Here is a 22763-nt window from a genome sequence, read left to right as displayed (position 1 = left end):
TTTAAACGGGCGGCGAGGTCGCCGAGGCGACACGTCAGAACACATTTTAATAATTCACCCGCTCGTTTACTATGAAAATTAACAGGCGCCGGCCCCACGCTCGTGTTTTATGGATGCAACCAAACCAACCACGTTAGAAGCCCCGCCATCGGACTACCTACTTGGCTAATTAATGTGCCCCTTTCACTAGCGCTTCACAAATTACAACTCCAACTTTTGCGTCTTAATCATCATAATTTTATTAGCCCGTTAAGGATTAGCGTTTGCGAAGTTTTACACTGAAGATATTTATGAGAATCGATACAGAAAATTTTAAGATCCCGAAGGAAATAGATTGCCTATTTCTCAGAATGTAACTGTTATAATATTCCTCCCATTTATTAATAATCCAGATTAATCGTAAAACTTTCCGGCAATTCCGATTTTGATTAATTTCATTTGAGACTATAGTTATAAGTACAATAGATTTAGTTTGCTTAAAAAGTTCCACCTCAGCTCCGGTTCGATCGCGGTTTAACTAGGAGTTTAAAAAGGCTAATTTGCGATTCTATGAGAAATATAGTAGAAAGTTAGCGGGGGGAGTTCACTAACTACATGTGGCTGTGTTGAAGGTTACTTACTGATTCAGATTTCAGAATTAAGCTTCAGCTGGGTTAATCTTAGTAGTTATCAAAAACTTCAGGAGTTACTCATTCTACCAATAATTTCTCAGGAATGTGTAAGAAAGGTACAGATTTTTTGTAATTACTTTTCTCTTACTTTCTTATTAAACATTTTCCATTACCTATTTAAAGTTTATAGACAAAGAAAACATTTAAAACTTTACTAATCAATTACCTAAGTTATAAAAGTTACACGTCCGCTAACTTATTTTTGTTTTTCCTTTAGCCCCCTTTGTTCACTGTTTCCCCAATACATTTTCTGTTCAAATCGGATAATCGAGAAAATTTCATCGCAGGTAGTTACTACTCGATCACATTATGCGGGTCGATGTGTAGGTATTTCGATATCCCTTCAACCACTTAGCCCATTAACATAAAATAACAGATTATCAAAACAAAGGGCTGAAAGCTTAAATTCTATCGCCAGGTGCTTTGTTCGAAATGGGTCTATTTAGACTCAAAAGGTTATAATTTTGTACAGAGAACAGATTTGGTACATAAATACGCATACAATGGTTTATTTAATACGAGTTATTATAACAACATTCAACAAAGAAAAAGTATATTATTATAGTAGGTAGTGTTCTGTTAAATGCGCATAATGTAGGTATTAACATTCCAAAATAGAGCACAAAATTAATAAAATAACAAATATTCTGTCTAACTTAATAGACAGAGATGTTTATTTGTTTCGGCTTACCTTCGAAAATGCTGGACCGATTTTGATGGAACTTTCATTGACAAAGGTACATAAATAAGTTAATCTTGTTTTAGATAAAAAAGGAATGTTCCCCTTGTAAAACATCTATGAAACTGTGAACAAATCTCCTGACCAAAATTCGCGGCTGAATACGAGTAGGTAAGACAATAAAATCCGTCTGAAATACAGGACTTCCCCCGTTACACAGTACATTTATCTATTTTTATATTCACCGTTTACCCAAATGCCTATATCAGACATATAACCTGCAGGCAATCGCGAATGAGCACCTCGAGCTTGCAACCTAAACGTGACTTGCTTTTTCAGAGATAATTTTCTTATAAGACTCGGCTCAAAGGGGATGGCGCGTAATATCGCTGCATTTTTTTTCAAAAGAATTAAGTAAAGTATTCATTTTATTATGTGCATTATGTTACTAGCTACCTAGGTATAAAAGAAGATGGACAGTGTTGCAAGTTTGATTTTAGAAATCAATGTGAAAAATAATTAAAAAACATATTCTAGATGGATATAGAATTTAAGTAGCTAATTTTTCAACTCGGGTGAAGCTAGTTGACACGTCATATTATGTAAATAAAACCTACTTTAATAAAGTGCCAATTATACTAATAAATGCAAATGCATCAGAGGTGACTGCTGCCTCACGCGACCAACACANTCGAGGCTGAGGCCTTACATTCTATGATAGTGTGATCTTTTGAGGGGCAATATAATAACTTCTTTACTTCGTCTGAGCCTAAGACCCTTTGCGACGTTTTGCAGTGATACAAACACTTAGGCTAAGGATTACCCAGAGGGATGAATGAGAGAGCAGTTGCCCTTAATATCTATGCTCCTACGTATTATTTACCTTAAGTTTCTTCCTCAAGTCTCTAAGCGTGTGCGACATTGTCTAAAAAGTCTGAACTGAATATCTTAGATCAGAAGTTACGCCCGTATCCATATTCCTAAATAATCCATCTATTTCCAGGCTGCTGCTGGCTCCAACCCGAACAGAAAGGCAAGAACATCCCGTACTGCTACTACCCGCCACAATACGACTCGTTCCGATTCCTTAACATGACAGAAGACCGGCACTCCGTTAGCGTGTATTATGAGCGAGCGCGCCCGTCCGGATACCCGGATGACTTTGAAGTGGCCCGGATGGACTTCAAGTATATGTCGGATGATGTGCTCCAAATCAAGGTGAGATAATGTTGCTTACTGCTACTACCCGCCGCAGTACGACTCATTCCGATTCCTTAACATGACGGAAGACCGGCACTTTGCCAGCGTGTATTATGAGCGAGCGCGCCCGTCTGGTTACCCGGATGACTTTGAAGTGGCCCGGATGGACTTCAAGTATATGTCGGATGATGTGCTGCAGATCAAGGTATGCTATTGTAAAGTAATTTAAAAAGAAAGTACTAGGATTATAACTGGCCGCAATACGACTCGTTCCGCTTTCTCAACATGACAGAAGACCGACACTCCGCTAGCGTATATTATGAGCGAGCGCGCCCGTCCGGATACCCGGATGACTTTGATGTGGCCCGGATGGACTTCAAGTATATGTCGGATGATGTGCTACAAATCAAGGTGAAATAATGCTGCTTACTGCTACTACTCGCCGTAGTACCACTCATTCCGATTCCTCAACATGACGGAAGATCGACACTCCGCTAGTGTTTATTATGAGCGTGCGCGCCCGTCTGGTTACCCGGATGACTTTGAAGTGGCCCGGATGGACTTCAAGTATATGTCGGATGATGTGCTACAAATCAAGGTGAGCTAATGTTACTATAACGTACTGCTACTACCCGTTGTAGTACGATTCGTTCCGATTCCTCAACATGACAGAAGACCGGCACTCCGCTAGTGTGTACTATGAGCGAGCGCGCCCGTCCGGTTACCCGGATGACTTTGAAGTGGCCCGGATGGACTTCAAGTATATGTCGGATGATGTGCTGCAGATCAAGGTATGCTATTGTAAAGTAATTTAAAAAGAAAGTACTAGGATTATAACTGGCCGCAATACGACTCGTTCCGCTTCCTCAACATGACAGAAGACCGGCACTCCGCTAGCGTGTATTATGAGCGAGCGCGCCCGTCCGGTTACCCGGATGACTTTGAAGTGGCCCGGATGGACTTCAAGTATATGTCGCATGCTGTGCTCCAAATCAAGGTGAGATAATGTTGCTTACTGCTACTATCCGCTGTAGTACGACTCGTTCGCTTCCTCAACATGACAGAAGACCGGCACTCCGCTAGCGTATATTATGAGCGAGCGCGCCCGTCTGGTTACCCGGATGACTTTGAAGTGGCCCGGATGGACTTCAAGTATATGTCGGATGATGTGCTGCAGATTAAGGTAAGCTAATGCTATTTTTAAAGATTACATCCAGCTACGATATGTTTATAGGACATCAAAGCAGCGACATGTCACAAAATGACATCAGTTGGTGCCAATAGAAAAGCATTAGCCCCACTATTCTCGTGAATGTCTTAAGTCGCCACTAAAGGACAAATAAGCTAACACACACCAACCCGTGGCCAGCCTAGGCAGTGTAGGCCAAATCCTTCATTTAAAGCTCTGCTTCTTTCAGCTCTGGTAAATTAGAGGTTCGTCTTCCTACAGTGGATACTAAATGCCAATCATGTTGGTTCCCAGATATACGACGCCGAAAACAAACGCTTCGAGCCGCCAGTACCAGAGATAGCTATGGTGTCCAAGCCCATAGACAACATGAAGTTCCGAGTGGAGATCAATGGATCGGCTGTTGGCTTCAAAGTCATCAGGAACAGCGATAATGTTACCATGTAAGTTTTGAAGCATCGAGCTAAACAAAGAGGTCTTCATTCGTTCGTTTCCTTGCAGTCAAATGTCATGCACTGCTAAAACCTGGTCCGTGAGCACGTAGAATTTTGTCAAATGACCCCAAGCTACCCATCCTTATCGCTCGCGCGAAATTATGTTGCTGTCGCGCTCGCACACTCACTGCGGGCGCCCGTCGCACAGTCGCGACAGCAGTACAATTACGCGCGAGCGATAGGGATGGGTAGCTTGGGGTCATTGGACAAAATTCTACGTGCTCACGGACCAGGCTTTAGACAAAGGACTTCCCCAAGGATTTCCACGACAGTTTCTGCGCTGCCCTCATCCAGATGTATCATGCGACCCAGACCGGTTTTTAGGGATAAGTGTGATTCTGCTATAAAATCGGGATCGAACTAACCCTGGAATCCACTGTCCAAAACAGACACCCTTGGGCTTTTATTGTCTTGTATTTTGTTATAATTATAAACAGTTATAAACTTCGTCTGGATGACGGTGGCCTATGTTCAGCAGTGGCGCCCTATTGCTGAAAAAATAATGGTAATGAAATAGAATGACACGGGTCTTAACGCGACCGAATGAGTTTTAGTTGAAATGGAACGCGAAAATTTAAAATCACAATGAGAGTCATACATTTTATAATTTCTTTCCATTTCAGCTTCAATACCGAAGATATGGGCGGCCTGATACTCTCGGATAAATTCCTTCAAATATCCGCGGGGCTATCCACCAAGTATCTGTTTGGATTAGGCGAGAGGCGCGCCAAGTTTCTCATCGATATGAACTGGCAGACGTTCGCTTTGTTTAACAGGGACAGAGTGCCTATGGAACACGTAAGTTAACATTGAATTGCTATATTTTGAGCTACAATTTATTTACTGGGATGCTAGAACACATTTTTTTTTAAACTTGCTGTGGAACGTAAAATGTACCATTCCTAAGGAGATGGGTTTGGCATTCTAAAGCTAAGCGTCCACTTGTCGGTATCGTACGCAACGGACGCATCGTACGAAACACATCGTATCGGATGTGCGATGCGTACGATGCGGACAGGTGGACGCACTTATACACCACAAAATTTTTATCACCGAAAATAAAATTCTGGGTAATGAGATATTGATACTGATCCTATTTATGCAAAAAAAAAGTTAGATAAAGTTACTCAAAATGTTCTCCCAAAATTGGTAATTTATGGACACACGCGTCGCTAGCACTATTTACGTAAGATAATGTAATACTAAAATTAGAACACAACATGGTCTAAGTTAACTAAGTATGTAATAATAACACTGGAAGCGTGATCGAGGCGTGAGCGAGATCGGGGCAATATGCGAGCGCGTACGCCGTACTCTAGCGAGCAGCGGAGTGACCCAGCTGTGACGCGTAAAATACGGACTAAAGAAAATTTAATAAAAAAATTAACTTTATGAAAAACATTTTTTTTCTTTTGCTTTAAATTTTTCACACGTTTCTACATAACCTGTTAAAATTTTTTCGGTGATAAAAATGTAGTGTTGTATGAGTTTCCATATGTTATAGTCAAACCTCGAAGTTCCGGCACTCCTAGGTTTGACTAGTCAATCCTCAGGTCTGACTAGAAGTCTTAGCCAAAGCCCAAACATTTCGGCCTTTGACTAAATAATGTTAGTCAAACCTAGGAGTAACTAATTTGGTCAGGCAAAGGTCGAAACTCAATTTAATGAAATCGGGGTTTGACTAGTCAAACCTAAATTAAGACTTTAAACTAAACTAACTATACTTAATTCTGATCTCGAACTTATTGCATAGGCGTTACGACGGTCGGTTTCATGCGAACGCGCAGCTATCTCTTTAGGTGAAGGTACGAGTAACTAAACTTACACAGTACTGAGGTTGGTTGTCAGTGTTTCTAGATCGATCTTGATTAATTACTAATTTTTAGGGTTCTGTTACCTTAAAGGATAAAGAGTTTAGACCCTATTATTATGACTTCGCTAAATGTTGTCTGTCACCAGGCTCATATCTCATGAATCATTCACTTAAAAAATAAATAATTTAATAAAATACTTAAATATTTAAGGGGGGCTCCCATACAGCAAACGTGACTCATTGCAGTTTTTTACTTGATATTAATTAAAACGTAAACAGGTGAACCCTTGAAATATTCACATAATTTTAGTTGCATTTTAAAAATAAATAAATCATAAAATTAAAATGAAATAAATATTCAAGAGGGCTCCCATACAACAAAAGAGTCGCACGGAACCCTTCGTGAGCGAATCCGACTCACACATGGCTGGTTTTCTATTTGTCGTCTACTTTTGACCGAGTCTGTGAGTCGTTTCTAGGATTGACAAGGCAAAGCCCAAAACAGATTATTTTAGTTTCGACGTTTGACTGAACCGTTTAGGCACTTCTAGGTTTGACTTAGTCAAAGGCCGAAATAAGAATTTACTTCGGGGTTTGCCTGAAGGCCTTGGTCAAACCTAGGATAGACCAGTCATTCCGCGAAGAGACTGCATATCGACCTTTGACTATGACACATATAAATAATACTACGACCCGTTGCGTGCGATACGTCCGATGCGTACGATACCGACATGTGGACGCTTAACTTTAAGGAGACTTACTTCTTAATCTTATTAAATATTATGTTCTTTCTCTGCCCATGGCTTCACTTACGTGGATTTAGATAAATAACTGTATGTAAGGTACAGGTTTGAAAAGATTCATTAAAATCCGAATAGTAATGTTTGTGTGAAGGAAAGTCCAGAATCTATACTTACTCACAAACTTTCGCATGTAATTTAGGTAGCTATTTGTATAAATATTGGCCGGGTTTCTTCTTAGTTCCACATTCTTTATAACTTCACAATAAAATCTAAGTATTTCTAAATCGAATATATTTTATTCCAGCAAAATCTCTATGGCACACATCCGTTTTTCTTGGCTATGGATCCACAGAACCACAACAGCTATGGTGTTCTACTGCTTAATTCGAATGCGATGGGTACGCAACAATGCTTTTTCTTCTCCACTTTTTTTCCTATTACTCAAAACACTTATAATATGCTTATGCCCGTTTTCACCATCAATCCCTAATTTTTAAGCGAACCCTATGAAAACAAAATTCCTGTTAAGTATGTGTTTCCATAGGGGTCACTTAAAAATTAGGGATTGATGGTGAAAACGGGCATTAATCTATTGTTCAAACAAAACTTTAGCCACTCTCATATTAATAATAAGCCGTAGCTCTTCAATAGCCACGAAATACGCGACACTTTTTTCTACTGACACGATGCATTATTACAGGAAAGCCAGTCGTTGTATTGTGTCAAGTGGAAGCAATTAGTCACAAAGTGTACATTTGCACAGGGGTTGACTGTTTTCATGTTGATATGCAAATAAAATATTCATTGTCTAGTATATTACACAGGTGTCTACGTTACACTATTAATTTTTCAGGCAATATGTTTATTTGTATCTTCGACACTTGCAGACATAGTCCTCCAACCGACACCGGCCATAACCTACCGCGCCATTGGAGGCGTTCTGAACTTCTTCGTGTTCCTCGGGCCGTCGCCGATGGAAGTGGCAAGCCAGTACGCGGCGCTGGTGGGCCGGCCCTTCATGCCGCCCTACTGGTCGCTCGGCTTCCACCTGTGCAAGTGAGTCTAAAGTCCGGTCGCCGAGCACATGGAATTTCGTTCAATGACGCGCTCGCACACTCACTTTGGCCGCCCGTCGCACATTCGCGACAGCAATATAATTACGCGCGAGCGATAAGGATTAGCTTGGGGTCATTGGACGAAATTCTACGTGCTCGGCGCCCGTACTATATTCAACCTACCGCGCTATCGGGGGTGTTCTGAACTTTCGTCGTACGTTCGCCGTCCTACTGGTCGCTCGGCTTCCATCTGTGCAAGTGAGTCTGAAGTCCGGTCGCCGAGCACGTAGGATTTCGTTCAATGACCCCAAGCTACCCATCCTTATCTCGCGCGTAATTATATTGCTGTCGCGAATGTGCGACGGGCGGCCGCAGTGAGTGTGCGAGCGCGACAGCAGTATAATGAGGGTTTTCGCTTATGAAAGATCCGCTAGATGGCGGGACGTAGATGTGGTCTGACTGCTGCGTGATTGGTGGAATTTGAAATATCTGTCAATGACATGTCAAAAATAACCAATCCTGCAGCATTGTATTGCCATCTGGCGGATTTTTCATACGCGAAAACCCTCATTACGCATGAGCGATAAGGATGGGTAGCTTGGGGTCATTGGACGAAATTCCACGTGCTCGGCGACCGGACTATGTTCAACCTACCACGCTATCGGGGGTGTTCTGAACTTCTTCGTGTTCCTCGGGCCGTCGCCGATGGAAGTGGCTGGCCAGTACGCGGCGCTGGTGGGCCGGCCCTTCATGCCGCCCTACTGGTCGCTCGGCTTCCATCTGTGCAAGTGAGTCAATACAATATATACAATAAATTGTTTTAAACTTTCATGGTCACTATCATAATTATTATTACTGACGGGATTGCTACCATGTAACTTAATTTTGACAAGATTGACTGCAGTTGTGGGAGCTCATACATCATACATCAGCCAAACTAAACGTACCGTAGCGTGCCGTATGAAGGAACACATAAAAGCGGTCAAAAACAATGACAAGCAGAAATCAGATATCGCGGAGCATTTGATCGATTCGGGTCCAAATCACTGGATTGAGTTGCATAACCTTCAGATTATTTCGACAGAACGCCACTACATACCTAGATTGGTCAGGGAAGCGATTGAAATTACTAAGTACAAAAATTTCAATCGTGAGGATGGATTTAAATTGTCAAATGTCTGGAACCCAGTGATTCGAATGTGCAAACACCGGAGTATTGAACTAAGTGCGCGGTCAGATACTGTAAGTGTTGTGTGTCGAGAACAGTTGCGAGAAAATAGTGAGTTGGTGAACAGTGGTACGGGAGGCAATCGTAATAAAAGACTGCGAAAGAGGGTAGACCGATATGTCTGCCCATAACATGTCACCCGCAAGTTTCTTCAGTTACTCCGTGACCATGGCGCTTGCAACAGTGCCGAAATATCGGAAACTCAAAATTTAGGTACATGGTACGAGGGCTGCACTAAAAGTATCGGGAATGGAATATTTCCACTGTTCCAGTCATATTAAAATCTATTTAATTGCAAAGTCCAGGGTTTTAAAAATCGTATACCATTTATTTATTTAAAAAAAGATTCTCGGTCGTATCACAAGGTCTTGTCAAACTTGTTTAGTCGTTGAGAAAATGGAATTGACTCGAGAAAATTCAAGAGCGATGATTTATTATGACTTTTGAAGTGGTTTAACACAAAAACAGTGTGTTGACCGGATGATTTCTGCATTTGGTAATGAAGCCCCATCCAAAACCACAATTTATCGCTAGTTTCCTGAATTTCAACGTGGACGTGTCAAGCTCAGTGATGATCCCCGTCAAGGTCGTCCAAAAACTGCAGTCACCTAAGAAAACGTTGATGCTGTGCGTAAGCTGATTGAAGAAGATCGACATGTGATATACCGCGAAATTCAGGCAACTTTAGACATTGGCATGAGTCAAATACAAATAATCTTGCATGAACAATTAGGTGTAAAAAAGTTGTTTTCCCGATGGATACCGCATTCGCTCTGTGAAGAGCAAAAAGCAGCTCGCGTTACTTGGTGCGTCAGAACTCTCGGGAGATTACATGCAGGATCCTCAAATGCTGTATACAACATCGTATCAGGTGACGAATCATGGATATACGCGTACGAACCCGAAACAAAAAACCAGTCACGAGTTTGGGTGTTCGAAAATGAATTAAAGCCAACAAAAATTGTTCGTTCACGGAGTGTTGCAAAAAAAATGGTGGCCACGTTTGTCTCCAAAACCGGCCATGTTGCGACTATTCCTCTTGGGGGACAAAGAACGGTTAATGCAGATTAGTATGCTAGCATTTGTTTGCCACAGGTCGTTTCTGAACTCCGTAAAGAGAACTGCAACCGCCGCATCATCCTCCATCACGACAATGCGAGTTCTCACACCGCGCACTGAACAAAGGAGTTTTTAGAGCAAGAAAACATAGAATTATTAGTCCATCCGCCGTACAGCCTCGACCTAAGCCCTAATGATTTCTATACTTTCCCTTAAATAAAGAATAAATTGCGTGGTCAGAGATTTTCATCACCTGAAGAAGCTGTGGAAGCCTACAAAACGGCCATTTTGGAGACCCAAACTTCCGAATGCAATGGTTGCTTCAATGATTGGTTTCGTGTATGGAAAAATGTGTCAATATTCGCGGAGAATACTTTAAAAAGCAATAAATACATTTTTAAATAGTAATGTTGTTTCACTTCCTTGATTCCCGAAATTTTCAGTCCCGTCACTAATAATAATTATGAGTCTATACAACCTACCGCGCCATCGGAGGCGTTCTGAACTTCTTCGTGTTCCTCGGGCCGTCGCCGATGGAGGTGGCTGGCCAGTACGCGGCGCTGGTGGGCCGGCCCTTCATGCCGCCCTACTGGGCGCTCGGCTTCCATCTATGCAAGTGAGTCTAAAGTCCGGTCGCCGGTTCAATGACCCCGCCGGTTCAATGACATAGCAGTGACCCCAAGCAACCCATCCTTATCTCGCGCGTAATTATATTGCTGTCGCGACTGTGCGACGGGCGGCCGCAGTGAGTGTGCGTGCGCGACAGCAATATAATTACGCGCGACAGATAACAGTGTTGTGTGTCGAGAACAGTTGCGAGAAAATAGTGAGTTGATGAACAGTGGTACGGGAGGCAATCGAAATAAAAGACTGCGAAAGGGGGTAGTCTGCCCATAACATCTCACCCGCAAGTTTCTTCAGTTACTCCGTGACCATGGCGCTTGCAACAGTGCCGAAATATCGGAAACTCAAAATTAAGGTACATGGTAGCAATCCCGTCACTAATAATAATTATGAGTCTATACAACCTACCGCGCCATTGGAGGCGTTCTGAACTTCTTCGTGTTCCTCGGGCCGTCGCCGATGGAGGTGGCGGGCCAGTACGCGGCGCTGGTGGGCCGGCCCTTCATGCCGCCCTACTGGTCGCTCGGCTTCCATCTGTGCAAGTGAGTCAATACAATAAATTGTTTTAAACTTTCATGGTCACTATCATAATTATTATTACTGACGGGATTGCTACCATGTACCTTAATTTTGACAAGATTGACTGCAGTTGTGGGAACTCATACATCATACATCGGCCAAACTAAACGTACCGTAGCGTGCCGTATGAAGGAACACAAAAGCGGTCAAAAACAATGACAAGCAGAAATCAGATATCGCGGAGCATTTGATCGATTCGGGTCCAAATCACTGGATTGAGTTGCATAACCCTCAGATTATTTCGACAGAACGCCACTACATACCTAGATTGGTCAGGGAAGCGATTGAAATTACTAAGTACAAAAATTTCAATCGTGAGGATGGATTTAAATTGTCAAATGTCTGGAACCCAGTGATTCGAATGTGCAAACACCGGAGTATTGAACTAAGTGCGCGGTCAGATACTGTAAGTGTTGTGTGTCGAGAACAGTTGCGAGAAAATAGTGAGTTGGTGAACAGTGGTACGGGAGGCAATCGAAATAAAAGACTGCGAAAGAGGGTAGACCGATATGTCTGCCCATAACATCNCTTCTCGTCGTGTTGCACGACTTGCACGGAGTTGACATGATGACGATGATTGATGTTGAAGTGACGTCACGGATTTGCTCTGCTCAATCGGGGTAGCCAATTTGATTCCATGTCAGATGAAAGCTGGCGGAGGCTGATGCCGAAGGTGGTGGTGATGGAAGTTACGTCTCTACATCACGATGGTTTGGTACGTTTATCTTCGTCGTCGTTCGTCGGGCTTCGTCTGCTTCTTCGACTTTATTGGGGTCAGCAATTTGTGTCATCTTCGTTTGGTTCATCTTCTTCGTCGGGGTCACCAATTTGTGCCAACTTGGTCGGGATCATCTTCCTCGTCGGGTTCGTCGTCGGGGTCACCAATTTGTGCCATGTTGGGAGACCGTATGAATGAGACACGGGTTGTAGTTAGTCTCTGATATTAATCTGTTTATTAATGTGAACTGCGCGACTATTTATACGATATAGATCAAAGGTAAATGACGTCACAGCATCAGCACTATCTATATATCTATATCTATATATATNTTTGTTTGCACGTTAAATGGAAAAATGGAATTTAATGGAAACAATCACTTTACATGGATGTCGGCGGGCTTTATAACAATGTAATCTACTGCATTGGGAACTTTAAACCTGCGTATTTAAATTACAAATGCTACGCATAGACCACCGCGTTTCATCCAACTAGTGATGTCTATGGAATTCACTTTTATGTCACCTCGATAAATAAATATAAAATATGGACTCAACGTATCTTCTTCAATCCATATTGCTTGCGTATAATCACATAATTTAAAACAGATAAAAAATATATTACAACATGTAATAGAATATGTTACAACCAACGTTTGGAAAACGATACATTTGCGATACGATACAACATTACTTTGTGTGAAAGAGGCACCATAGGTCTGTAATACTAAGGTATGACTTTGCGTTTTAGACTTAAAGGCATTGGCTTATTTTTGGCAAAAACTACATTCCTTGCGGAAAAATATCGATAGATTTTCAAAATATCGCCCGACAAAGCATATCCGCAACACTAGCTCAAAGTCAACACGAACGGCTTTTAAATATTCACACATGAAATTCAATTGCAAGTTTTTACTCAAAATCTATGTTGTGTTATTATGTTTACTGTTAGTCGTGTTCAATTGTTATTAAGTTTGCCGATTTAACTATCATTGTTTTTACCTATACCAATTAATGAAATATTTGTGATTTTGTGATTTAACTACCTATTTCATTGTTATTAATTTTCGATAACTTCATTAAGTTTAGTACAATAACATGTGCTTACAGGAAATTTAATGCAAGGACCGGAAAAAGTAGTGTAAGCAGGCCTACTACTTCGTGGATCAACGATCTGGTGAAGGTCGCGGGAAGCACCTGGATGCGAGCAGCACAAGACCAGTCATTTTCTCGTCCAGCAGTGGACGTAATTCGGTTGAAACAAACGAAATAACGAACAAGAAATGCAAATAGAATATTTACTAGAAAATATCTCTAAACGGACAAATAAAAAAGCTTTTATTGTTTCTATTTCCCAAGAGAAAGAACAAAAGTGCTTAATGGTAAAAGGATGCAAAATTACGAATGTCATTTTCAGAGCTACATTAAATAACTCTACGTGGCTTTGTAAGAGATAATGGATATTCTGAACTGGATAATGCCTCCAAATGCATGTGGTTACGAGTATGACGTCGTTTTAATGTTGTTTTACAAGTGCTCGTGTCGTACCGCATAATTTGCGGTTAACGATTCCAAAGTTTACGGCCCAGAACTCTGGTGTTTAAAAGTAAGAGCATTTTGTTATACGACAATACATCAAGATAAACACTGTTGCATCTTATGCCATTGTAATAGGTCCTGTTTTGCAACAAAATGTGTTTGTTATGCGTGTGTGACGCGTATTATGAAATTTGAAATAAGTTTAAGGTGTCTGTCTCTTAAGGAATCCCATTAAGATTACAAGATCAAGAATACAACCTGTTGGATTTATAAATTCCATTAAAGGATCAGATAAAAAGAGAATAAAATTAAAGTAATTAAATGTCTCATTGAACGTTTTATAAAATTAGAAATGTAATGTAATTAAATCTTAAAGATATTACCTATTGTCACCATGGATGCTGGACAAAATTTCTTTCATACGTTTTGTACCCTTGTTGAACTCTAGCTAACAAGATTCCAACAACCGATTATCCCGTTCGAAATAACCCGATATCATTTTCAACCGTAATTCCAGACGATATTACCCAACAATTACACTTCTCAGAATCTTCGAAACAAGAAGGACTAGTGAAACAGACCGTGAGTTTAAAACAGATTCAATAATCACGTCTCAGTTGTAGCCTGTCGGGCCCCGGGCATGCCGTTAGAAATTTTCCGGGTTCTTTAACGGGATTCATTCATAACTCACGGTCGAGTGGAGCCTTCGAATATTTCAAGCTGTAGGCTCCACCCCCATAAATTCCGCGCGTCGGCTTGCCAAATTAGGCGCGAGGAGCTGAAGCGTAGGGCGGTTAGATCAGCCAACTTGTTGAAAGCCTAACTAAACGAACGACAAGCTTGGACATCAACAGCACATCAGATCAATTTTGCTGCAAAGTAGCACCATAATGTTAAGCTTGATGCAATCGTGAAGAAAGTGATAAGTGACGTTCAGTTTTGTTTTTTGTTTAGAGGTTTCCAACCGAAGCAATTTATTTTCAAGTTTTAGAAATGATTATATTACTTTATACTTTATAGATAAGCTGAGCTTTAACATCATTTTTCACACAATACTTATCCCTTCAGAGAAGATGATGGTTTTCAATAAAAGGGTAAAAGTAACTTTTTGTTTATTATGCCGAATCAGCGTGTTCCCACATTGAAAATCACGAATGTCGTTAATTGAAACGTAGCATTTCTATCTACCTCTCTCTATCAAGTTCTAGATTTTATTACTCCGCTCATGCAACAAGTGAGCTGTCTGTTTTCGATTAGTCATGGCTTAGGTGACTGATATATCGATTTGCTTTATTTCAAGCGATATTAACCCTTCATTTGGCAAGACACAAATTGTTTGATTTTTTCAATAAAATCTATTTAGACCTAATTGTTACTATCAAATAAAGTTAAGAAAAATAGTAAAAAAAATATTTGGTTGGTATTTTCGCGAAAAACGATTGTTGCTTATTTACCACATTGCCAAATAGGGGTACTTAAATAAAACATTGAGATATATTATAGAATATTTTTTTTTATATGAAAATCTTAAAAAAATCAATCGTATTTCACATTTTATGCTTTAAACTTTTTTTTGGGCATTTTCGCAAAGTCGACAATGACCTTTTTCTCCAACATTTGATAGATGACGTATGTCATCATACTTCACGATCAATATGCCGAGCCAATGTTGGCTTTTTATTTTCTCTTTAGCTTCTGAAACTGGTATGTTACCGTTATCTGCTATAGTTGTTGACTTCAACGCAAGAAAAATGTGTTTATCATTTAAATCAGTTCAGCGGTATAAGTGTGAAGACAGACAACACAGAGACAGACAGCAAATTCTTCCTCTCTCCTAAAATGCTGTGCCCGACAGGGTCCATAATTGCATCAAAAGTAATTACTATACCATCTCTATAACATTATTCATGTAATACATGATTGATTTATTGTGTATTGACACTCTTTTGTATTAACAAAAAGCTAAACCTATTTTGTTAGATGTTTGGCACTGTTGCTTCTAGGCAACATCGAGGTTCGGAAGCATGTCATGTATTAGAAAACACAGTTTCTACGCCAAATATTGCTTTATATGATTAGTTTGATTTATAATTAATAAAATTTTGACAAAACAAAAACAATTAGAGATGATAAAATAGTACAAAATCATAAAACTTCCGTCTTTGTTATTCTCATTGCGCGTCATCTTGGCGTCTGACAGAAATATGGATATGAAATCACTCAAAACTCAGTCGACGACCGATTTACTAGTGTTTTGCTGAACTAAGCTTCGTAACAAAATCGAATTATTTGCACAAAACTTATTATTTGGTGCTGTAGAAATATTCAAAGTGGTTGTTGCTTAAAAGCATCACTGCCAAATGAAGGGTTAAAGCGCGCGGTCACGGTGTCACAACACGACGCGGCGCGCGAATTTGTCATGTCCGCTATTTGACGCACGTCATTTGAGTTAGGAATTGGAGTGACAGTGACGTGTGTGGTAGGAGTGCGTCAACTGCGATGAAATATTATCATTTACTGAAGGGAGTGTCAATAAAAAATATTTCATTTACAACTAATAAATACTAGCTTTTGCTCAAGGCTTCCTTGGCATTAAATCAATTATTTTTGAATCAACCATACTATTTTTCCGAGAATAGATATCTAGTTAGTTTAATTTACTTATTGAGTATTCAGACTGAAAAGAAAAATATTTAAAATACCTACGTTAATGACAAAATCGCTTATTGCCTTTAAAGCTGCTTATTTTGACGTAGCACACGGCACCTTTAAACCATTATAAAACGCCTTATAATATCCTTTGCATCATTACCCAAGTCACTGAATAAAAGCAGGTGGCAACTGTGCAAGTGGCTGAGTTATTCTCCCCATTACCCCGTTCCCTGGGGTAATGCGGAGCTGGGGAGCTGGGGTAATGGGAAACTTTTAGCCGAAGTTTGTGCACTGTCGCAGGTGCCACAGTAATAATACTCTTACACAATGAAAATCTCACTTGTAAATCTAAGCATTCCGTCGGTAGGAGTTTCCGAACGATACGCTTTACTTTGTTGCTAAACAACGATTAGTTACTTTTAGCTCTTTTCGCTTTAACATGTGATTTCAATTTGCTATTTTTCTATTAGATTCTTATAAGACATGTATCGGAAAAGTTATGAAAATTGCGACGTGGTATCATTTATTTAATTTTTTACAGTTTTAAATTAAAAGCGTCTGTTTAGTGTTTTAATGCAGACTGCATTTATTTATATTATTTTAGCATTTTGTTATTGCTACAAGTTTTACACTAGAAAATTACCGACATTACTCAAAATGTTTGCAAACACACAATTCGTTGTCATTTATTTGACCCCAAATCAACCGAAACACATTTCACACTAACAATCGAATGAAGTTCCGTCCAATTTAGTTCATGTGTAACCCATTATTATAATTGCTACTGTTACAAAGTTGAACCGTTCTCAGGCCGAAACACAGATGTTAATTCAAACGAACCAACTCGCGTAATTTTCACTTGACTAAGTTCACTCTTTTTAGGGCCGAGTTGTAACTTCTGTTCGGGAATTTGCCGCTTGACTTTAATAAATCAATTATAAAAACGTTTTACTTATAAATTCGAGTTAAGTTGTAAGACAGTTACTTAGATTCTGTCCCCTCTGTTTCTGGGTTCAATTCCCATGTGGAACACGCTTTGTGTAAAATAACTGAGTATTTCAGGCTTGATCAAAAGATTGTACCTATGAAAAATAAATTATGTCATGTCGTTTGTGATTCATTATAAGTTTGACATTAAGTCATGATGTTATGTCGTTTAGGGTGATTCATTAGATAAGTTTGACATTAAGGTTGTGGTGACCTTCTAAATAGAAGAAGTAGTAGAGGTATTTTATTAAAGCAATTTTCAAAATGTCTTGGATTAAATCTAGCAACATTAAATTCCCATTCCAATCAATGGTATCATGAAGCAACAAACAAAGCGCGTCTACCGTTAAACAAACCACAATTAAAACCAAACAGGAGGAAAATTTCATGTTGCGGTCTGGAGTTTTCAGATTACGTTACCATGAAATCGACTTACGAGATAAATTCTTTAAAAGGACTTGTTCACCGAACCTCGCTATCGCGAAAAGGTATTCAGGATTAAATCTATTAAGCCTCTTAGCGTCATGGCTGATCAGCGTTGTCAGTAAGCTGTGAGGCCGTCACAAATGTTGAAATCTTACCAATGAATGGCCCTCAGTTTCGGCTAATCGTAGTCGCAAACAATTTGTGTTGGGAAATGAGACGTGTATTTAGGGGCGTAAGGTTCAAATTGTGGGTGTGGCCTGTTAAAAAAGGTCGACTCCTCGAGTCATCCGCCCTTTTTCCACGTGCTAGTTGTCAGCGTAATTGATCGTCTCCGCTGCGAGATAATTCCGCTGTGACGTGATCCGCATTGTTTTGCCCGTTTTATGGCGCCCTCAGACCAGCTGCGGGGGGAATGCAAAACAAATAGACTTTAATTGGAACAGATATGACTCAATGTTGGCGGAGAGCACCGTAAACAATGTGTCGTCGAAACTGTTTAGACGCAGGGCCCTTGTGATTTCGCTCTAGGATAACAGCACTAGTGTTGAGTACACATACAATAATAGGCCCTTGTACCATGTCATGTAGCTACGCACTCTTACGCGTAATGATAGCCTGGAAAAGTCGCTTAATTAGTCAATTATAATGTTTTGAAGTTACTTAACAGTCATGTAAGCAGCAAAACATTGTCAATAAAGAAACACGAGTATATTTCTTTTCAAGCATTTACGAAGTTCAGTTCCTGGATAAGATGAAAAATGAAAGTTGTCTTCTTTGAAAACGTTTTTCCAAGAAAAATGCGTTTGATCTCGCTACTTTGTGTTACGGACTTTATACCCATTGCCATTTTATAAATGTGGAATAACATGGAAAAGTTTAGTAATATTGCCACAGTTTACTATTTAAAATGGTTCTTACGAAGCCATTTTTCATCGTTTTTTGGGACAAGAACTCTTAGAGGATTTTCCCATAATTTTGCTACGGATAACGGATAGGTTTGATTTAAATGCCAAAAGCTCTTATGAGGAGGAAAAGCCCTTATGAGATTAAAACGATATTAAAATGGAAAGACGATTTCTTCACTAATCTCTAGATCTAATTATGTGAGCAAATCTACTCAGCGAATCTCAAATGTGATATGTGTGAGTATCTACGAGTAGCAGTAGAGTGTCTACGTCTAAAACGTTATTCTAAGGCTGCGCTGCACAAGCTAACTATAACCGTAACAATAACAATTACCGGTGTTTTTGTATGGAGTCTGACAGATTTTTGACGTTTGTTAAAGTTAAAGTAAGATGGTGCAACCCAGCCTAAATGTTAAGTACATAGCGCGATGAATACCTACACATCAATCACTCCTAAACGCTGCTCACGCGAGCGCCCGCCCGCCGCGAGAACAATCGTCTTCGGCCGAATGCAAAGTCGTGTCGATTGAATTAATTCTATTGCCTGTTCCGCCCGAAACAAGTGTAAAGTTTAGCGTGCCACTTGCGGGTCGCGATACGGCCGGAGATTGACTGCTTGGTAGGACCCCTTTGTGATTGTGAAGCCAGCATTAAGATAAACGCTGGCTTACGAAGTTGTTATAAGTGTGATTTTGCAGTGTTTTGCGTCGGTGTTATATGCATATTGATATAAACTATCGTTTATTTGACAGCGTTTGTTTGCCATTTGTCAAAACCCCGTATTCGAGATTGAAATATTACAGTAGGAATAATAACACCGCTTAAGGCTACATATCAGATTGTAAAATACTTACTTGCTATTTGCAATACAGAATTACAGAGAATAATAATACAGTAATTCTTTACTCACTTTTTACCATATTAACTTCAGAAAATAAAGCAAAAACGCCGTCATTTTACGATTTTTACCTCATTTTGGGGTACTTTTCTTTATTTATGAAGGTCTGTTCATAACATTTCGAATATCAATAAGTAGAGCGGGGGCCTCGTGGTTTCCATGAGTTATTACCTCGTGGGGCTTATCCCTGATAAAATTAAATCGGCCAGCGGTCCGCGGTATTGCGCTCGCTAAATTACGAGCGGTCATTGTGGTACCGGCCTGGGGGGCGACTATGGTTGCGCGAGAGCTCACCATGATTTAACTAGTCTACTCTTAATTAATTGTCAGCCAATATAATGTAAATCACCGCTCATGGAAAACCAACTAGAATCACGGCCCATTACCAACAAACTACTATACTAAAGTTTGGATTAACAAACCAAAATATTTCAGAGACACTTTAAAGTAATAATTTAATAGTTCCAAAAAAATAAATTCAGAAGAAAAACAATACATTTATAGGTTGCTCTAATAAATGACTGATGTTCTGAGAAATGTAACGAAAAAATATTTATTCTATAATGTAGGCTGATATTAATGTAACAAAGAAATGAAGTTAGACATATTTGAATACTGGTACTGAATAAATAATACTATGACGAGTACACATACGATACAATTGTAGGCAATGAATAATTTTGCAGATTGTTTTGGTGTATTCCGCCAAAGTACACATTGATGTATATTTAATCACCCTACTTGTTAATAGTATTATGTAACTAAACAACGCCTTCAAGTTTCAAAGCTTCTCTACACAGTAAACAAACAAACATTAAAACCCTAAACAAAGAACTGTAACAACCACATTCCCGGTAATCCGTGGAAATAAAAGGACAAGCGATAGAAATGGCAGAGAATTATCCCGTAATACCATGTAAGTTCGATTAAGTACCGTTAGTGGGATACAATGAAAAGGTTTTAACCAATTTAGAGCCACACATTAATACTCCATTTGCTGGAAAGAGTTCCCTTTCGTATTTAGTTACGTCGTTTTTGTTTTTGAAATGATTTTTAAAGTGCTTTTATGCCTAGGGGGATTCGCGTGCAGCGATTGTATTAATTTTGACAAGGTACACTCTAGTACGGTTTGTATTTTTGCATGACATAGTTTTTAAATTCGACCATATAAATTTATTCTAATATATTAACACAAAGCTTTAGTATGCTTCCAAAGTTTTAGCTTATTTTATACACTTTTCCGCAAAAAATACTACAGTGACAATAATATGCCTTATAGGCCAAATTAGGCTACAGCTTAAAATATATTTACGAGATAAATTAAGTACAATGTTTTGTTTCACATGTGTCGTATAAAGATATTTTACACAGCATTTTAATAATTTATCAGGCATCTGAAATATCTTCAGGAATTGGTACTGGCACGGATTGATTTTATGTCAAGCGTTGAGCCTTTGATCAACTCTGACATAATTTTGGGGAGAATTGTATTGATATCTTTGTGTACCCATAATAATTTTCTATACACTTTCGATGCGAAATTATAGAAACAACTTTAAAAGTTTATCTTAAATCTAACTTCCTCTATAAATAAGGCAAATTGAAGTCCCGTTTTGTACTTTATTGGCAGTGCTAACGTGGGGAGAGAAATAAAAGGTCGAGGGATAGAAATGGGGACGAATTATCTCGTAGACACGGAGTACATCAATTACGGGTGGGATTTCGGAATTAGAACCCCTTAAATGGATTTTTAAGGGTCACCTAAATTAAAGGTTGTTTGTGTAATTTGAAAGTTTTATTTATTCCGTTACGTTTGTTATTCTCCTGTTTGATGTTTCCCTTAAAAATACTTATGATACTTTTGAAAAACCTAACATAATTTTGTCCCAAAAATGTTTCGGTACTTTTTTAATCACCATTATAATATCAGTCTTTGCTACAATGAAGCTTTCATATGAAGAATACGGAAACTTGTCCTTTATTCCTCACCCAAAAACGAGCCACAAATGAAGTCAAAGAATGTCCCATTCCGTCCCTTATTAGTGGCGCCACCGTAAGACGGCAATAAAAGGACTCAGGACGCGCGATAAACTCGGATGGGAACGAATTATCTCGTAGACACGATGTAGATCAATTATGCGGGACACCAGAATTGGGACCCATGGCACACCATGAAATAGGTGGATTTATAAGGGTTACTTTAAGGCTCATTTAATTGGACGCCAGCCAACTTCGCCCAATTTTATTTTCCGTGAATTTTGAAAGCATGCGAAGAAAAATTGATTCGAAAAATTCGCCGATTTCACAAAAAGTGATTAACCGGAATTTCGTTTTAGTCTGATTTCCCTAGAATTCGTTCACAAACAATGAAAAACTTAACTACAGTCGTGATAGAGGCACAACAAAGTTTTTTCTGTATTTGATGGAAATTTCTACAAAAGCCTGATAAATAAAATTAAAATCAAGCTCGGCACGTTTCGCCTATAAATAATATTTGGATAAGGTAATTCGAGTAAAAACTAGGGTAGGAAAATGTCATGGTTACTTCTGGCAGTACGAAATGTCTCATAGTGGCATTTTTACTTAATGACCGACACTAACGCTAAATATCACGAAAATAAAGAGATAAAAACGTTCGGCACACGAATGACAGCATAAAAAATATAGTCAGTAACGAACTACACTGAGAAAACAAACCAGGAAAAGGTCACTGTTTATTTTTCTCGGGAAACATGATTTGGACTAAATACTGGAGATAAAGAAAAATTCAATAGAAGTATCCACAAACAACAATAATTTGTATTTGATAAGAGCACTGTGAGAATGATAATTTTAGTTACTTTTTTGCATAAAGAAAAACTGTCAGCTGCGCTGTCGACTACACTACTCGTCACCAAATAAGTAACTGAAAATTGGGTGCTTTAATTTTAATAAAATTTATTCGTAAGCAGTAATAGTAAGGGAAGTTATTTCAGATTATAGAAAGTAATTTCACTTTCAGATTTCTTTACAGTGATGAGTTTAGAGTTAGCGCCAATTAAATTCTTGTTAAGCGCCTAGCCATTGCGGTGTACCCTGCGAATCCAGAGGGGAAGACAAACGGGGATTAAATACGAAAGCGCGGCGATTACTGAGCCAAGCCGACCCAATGCCGCCATTAAGAATTCCGCAAACGAACTCGGGACATCGAATCGACAAAATTGAGCTCGCCTCATCTTTTCTTACGTCGTGTGTTCGCCCGTCCCCTAAAGACAGATATTTTAATATTTTCCCCAGCTCAAGGGAGACGACCGCTGTTTTGATCT

General features: G+C 39.4%; 1 protein-coding gene across 1 annotated transcript in view; it reads right to left on the bottom strand.

Moving 5' to 3' along the window:
- cpo (RNA-binding protein) overlaps positions 1 to 22763 on the bottom strand; it is a 63813-nt gene that overhangs the window by 40841 nt on the left and 209 nt on the right. The gene's annotated exons all lie outside the window — the stretch shown is intronic.

This window comes from Ostrinia furnacalis, unplaced genomic scaffold (assembly GCF_004193835.3).
Source record: "Ostrinia furnacalis isolate ACB-3 unplaced genomic scaffold, ASM419383v2 OfSCF1353, whole genome shotgun sequence".
In the NCBI taxonomy this organism is placed as follows: domain Eukaryota; kingdom Metazoa; phylum Arthropoda; class Insecta; order Lepidoptera; family Crambidae; genus Ostrinia; species Ostrinia furnacalis.
The sequence above is the reverse complement of the archived record's forward strand: the minus strand, read 5'-3'. Positions and strand labels throughout refer to the sequence as shown.